This window comes from Phoca vitulina, unplaced genomic scaffold (assembly GCF_004348235.1).
Source record: "Phoca vitulina isolate PV1807 unplaced genomic scaffold, GSC_HSeal_1.0 scaffold17, whole genome shotgun sequence".
NCBI classification, from domain to species: Eukaryota; Metazoa; Chordata; class Mammalia; order Carnivora; family Phocidae; genus Phoca; species Phoca vitulina.
In genome coordinates, this window is record NW_022589720.1 from 27,705,963 (window position 1) to 27,710,749 (window position 4,787).

Consider the following 4,787-nt stretch of genomic DNA (forward strand, 5'->3'; position numbering starts at 1 on the left):
CTTATTTTCCAGGAACATCTGCCAATTCTATGTGGCAATTCCATAAACAGTATCACTCAGGGTTACTTTTAATGTTGACTTTGCTTATGTTGATATTAGGTTAGGAAATTATCAGACACCAAGGCTGTTCTTGGGGACTTAATTTGCACAGGTGCTGGGTTCTAAGAGGGCAGCGAAGCATAAGAAGTAGAATTGAGGGCTCTTACCAATTTTCCCAGTTGTCTGGATTGGGATACCAGTGTGGCAATCAGCACCACAGGCCCCTGGAAAGTGTTCTGCAGGCATTTAGGAGCTACCTTGACAGGACATCTGCGCAGAGTCACAGGCCAGGGCCCAGGATGGTGTCACTTAATCCGGACTTTTCTCCAAAACACTACAAGGCACTGACCCTAGAGCTGTGAGCAGGAGCCTTCTGTGAACTCTCTGTTGGGAAGGGCCTGAAGGGAGAGACAGACCCACCCGTTCCCCAGCTGCCCCCCAAAGTGCCGGGATCTGCTGCTATTGCCAGCTGACAGACCACTTTCCCCAAGGATCGATACTCCGGTTCACGTTTTTATCAAAATTTGAGCATGTATTGACATCAAAATACTCTCTTTCTGGCAGAAATGTCTTCAGCAAAGAGTGAAAAACGGGCACTCAGAGACTCCATTTTTGTTGTATCCGAAGACAGAGACTAAAATCTTGTCAGGGCAAAATAGCTCTGACATTTCAAACTCTGCCCAGAAAGAACTCATTGCATGACATGACAGCAAGGTATGGGGCTGAAGACACAGGGTAAGGAGGAAAGGGAAATGAAAGAAGAGCCACAACAAGGAAAACGCTGTGCTCCTGGAAATGAAACTTCACGATGTTGGGACTCCCCCTTAGAGCCCTAGGGACTGACTCAGCACACACTGATAAAATGCTAAAGCAATTCATTTTGGACTAGAGCATGATTAGGGCTCCCTACAGTCATCCTCACCAACTTGACACCCTGGGGGGTTTTCCTCTTTTTTTTTTTTCATAGTTCTTAGGGGTCCCCAGTCATTCCACTGAGCTGGCCTGGATTTCCTTCTTCCAGCAGAAGGCAGGTGCCCAAGACTGTTTCCCATCTTATGGATAATATCTTACTGTTAATTAAAGAAGGTAAGTTACAATGGGAGGAGGGCACATTCAAAGATTTCATAGAACATGTTTTGGAACTCTCTGAGTATTTTTTAAACATCAGATTTTGCCCAGGATATTCCTATAGCAACATATACTGCTTATTATTACTGTTGTTGTAGCTGCTGTTTCATTTTATTGTCCTTCAATGTCCAATCACAAGGTGAGTAACTTTTAAATCTTTCTCATTTGGGACAAATTACTAAATGTTAACGGCTCTTTTATAAGCTTCATACAAAAGCTGACTCTGAGAAGTGCTTTTGCTCTTGAAACAGTTTGTTTCCCAAGGGTGCTGAAAGAGATAACACATTGGTGCCAGACCCACTAAATTTATAATTTCTGTCAAGGATGGAAATGAAATTTCTGGTCCTAAGAGATGAGTTCAGAGAGTAAGGATTAGTAATAAGATTCTCAGCCTGAATTTGCCCAGGAAAATCTTTGTCCTTACAGATTGGGACAAAGAGACAAAACCTGGGGCTTCCTGGAGTGGATTTTTACCAAGAAAACAAACAACAAACAGTCAAGTAAAGGGTGCACCACATTCTTCCACTCCACTATCCAGTAATCTCAAATCTGGCTAAAAGGTGAGTTTTCTGAGCTCTTCAGGACTCTACTTGCTATACACAACGTTATAGACATTACTTATTACAGTAGGAAAATAAAAGAAAATCATTCTTGCTTTCTCTGTTTAATAAACAGTCTGAATGATCACACACACACACACATACACACACAAAGGAAGAAAGGAAAGTTGTGACCAGTTGACACTAGGAGTCTTACAAGGTCACTGTGTTCTGCTTATATATGAGAAACAATAAAATACCTTTCCTTTTCTATGATTCACCACATCATAGGAACTCATGAGACTAAAGGAAGACAACATATAAGAGAGGGAAAAGAGAAGGTAGTGATGAAAGGAAATGATGGGAGAAGAGAAAGGGGGATATGTGCAGCAATCAGGCTGCAGCGTCCCAGGATCTGCTCTGTCCTCAGTCCACTGCTGGGATCCTGACTTTGCAGGTGGAGACTCAGGTGCCCTGGGCATCTTTTCTGATCTGCTTTTCTTAGCTCTCCACTTCTCTTACAGAGTAATGACAAAGCAACATAGTGAAGGTCTCTCAACTGCGGGAGTAGGTGAAGCAACTTCTTCCTAAGTTTCCAAAGGCCTAGCAAGACCTGGGTGAAGAAAGTAGGGAAGGCACCATTGCTCCCCCAGAATCTCTAGAAGGACTAGTGAGGCTTCTCTTTCCTTTGAGCTCCCCACACTATATCTAGGTTTCTCTCTAGGTCCTTCGGCATCTCCTGCCCCACCCAAAAAGAGTAAGTACACCAGTGGAAATCCCCTGAGCAAACTAGCACATGCTGTACCAAAATATTGTGTCTTGGCTTTGTTCTTTTACATCTTCACAACTAAAGGAAAGAGATACAATCAAAATGATAGTCCACTAAAATGATAAACAAGAGAATTTAAAGAGACACAACCCAATTACTCACCCATGGAGTGACAATCTGAGCAATTCATGAGACCTGTGTTGGTGGATAGATATAATTTGTGATTCCTTCTCTAACACTTACTTAGTTTATGGGAATTTATAATTACATCTTTCTTGAAAGGATATTCAGCTCAATGCAAAAACATATCAACTTTTATGAATCAGATTCATGCTTTTCTAACCAAGCTTTCAAGACAAGATTAGAAATGAGGGCACAAATTATTATCTGATGCACAAAATTGTCACTCTTTGAAATATGTTTCAAAATGCCAAAAGAAAACCTCGGCAGATGGAGGAGATAGATTATGTGCATGCAGTTGGCTTCTTGTTCTGAAATATCCCTTGAGCTTGCAGTCCAGAGTGCGATCTTATGAACAGGGTACCCCATCTCTGTCACTGGATCTGCCTCAACAGTCAAGACAGGCTTCCAGAGACTGTGCAGGTGCCCCTTCTTTTCTCATTTTATGAGATTGTCACAATCACTGTAATGATGACATAAGCGAACTCATGCAGCTTTCAAAGACCCTTTCTGTTTTACACGTTGGGGGTGCTGTTCATCTTTGCTAATTCAGCCGTTTTTACAGCCCAATAGGCCAATATCTACCCAATGTCTGTGAATCAAACGGAAGTTCACTACTCACTGTCCACTCGGCATCTCAGTACTCATCACCTTATAATTTCAGTCTTGTGGCTTTTTTCTGAAAGAGAGCTGAGGGGTGTTCTATAGCTCCAATCCAGGTGATTAGCCAGCCAGTGGAAGACCTGAGCAGACCTCGGAGTTTCGGGAGTCATTGTCTGTTGATAACAGGATTGCTATCAACCTGCACCTTCATTTGAATACTAATAGCGGTTTAAAGAAAAAGATATAACAATTACCAGGAAGTTGGTTAGACTTAACAAATACTACTACTTTAACCCAGGGGCCATGTTGGGAGAAGTTTTGATTGGCAGATGAGTTTAGGGAGAGTCTGAATTATCTTCGTCATTGGCCCAAGCTTTTGCCCCATACGCACGTATAGGCAGGTACCAATGTGGTTCGCAAACACTGTATGTTCCTGAAATGTTGTGTGGCAATCACATTTTCACAAATATAATCCTATTAAAACCACACTGATGGGCGCCTGGGTGGCTCAGTTGGTTAAGCGACTGCCTTCAGCTCAGGTCATGATCCTGGAGTCCCAGGATCCAGTCCCACATCAGGCTCCCTGCTCATCAGGGAGTCTGCTTCTCCCTCTCACCCTCCCCACTCTCATGCTCTTGCTCTCTCTCATTCTCTCTCTCTCACATAAGTAAATAAAATCTTTAAAAAAAAAAATTTTGGTGGTTGTTGTGTTAAAAAAAAAAAAACCCACACTGAGAAAATAATTGTGTTATCCAAGAAACAAGGGATCCACAGCTTTTATTTTTTTCTGTGAAGGACCAGAGAGTGAAGATTTTACATTTTGTGTGCCGTACGGTTTCTGCCGCAGGTCCTCAGCTCCGCTGTTGTAACACAACAGTAACTGTGTTCCCATAAAACCTTATTTGCAAGAATAGGTGGTGGGCCAAATTTTGCCCTTTGGCCGTAGTTAGCCAACTCCTGAACTAAATAAATAATTCTTGAATGCCTACTTTGATGAGCAAGGTATAAGTCAGTATTGGGGATACACAGAAAACCAAACAAAATTGCTGTTCTTGTGAAACTCACTGGTGTGTATGTTCAGAGATTGGAGGTGAACTATTTAAAATAACCTGCAGTACATTACTTCATAAAGTGCAGAATCTTTCCTTAAAGAGACACGCACCCCAGACAATCAACTGATTAGCTTTCTAAGTTTAGTTTTGTCTTGTGATTTTTTTTTTTAACTGAAACTTACTCACATTCTAGTCTCAGGTAGTTTGGGGCTAGATTTGAATGCCCTACCTTACTCTGGAATAAGCAGAGTAAGTTTGGGGGCTGTCAGGAATACCAAAGAGGTACAATAATTCGAATGTTCTATCCCTTCATTTCCTCTACCTCTGCTTACAACAGCAATACTTTTACTCAGACTTCCTGTTTCTGGCACTTGCCTTCTTTTTTGCTGTGTTTATACTTCCCCCTGTCTGTGGTTAAATAAGTATAAAGTGCTAAAGCTGTAGATTTGTCTCTGTCTCTCTCTCGCTGGGGCTCAC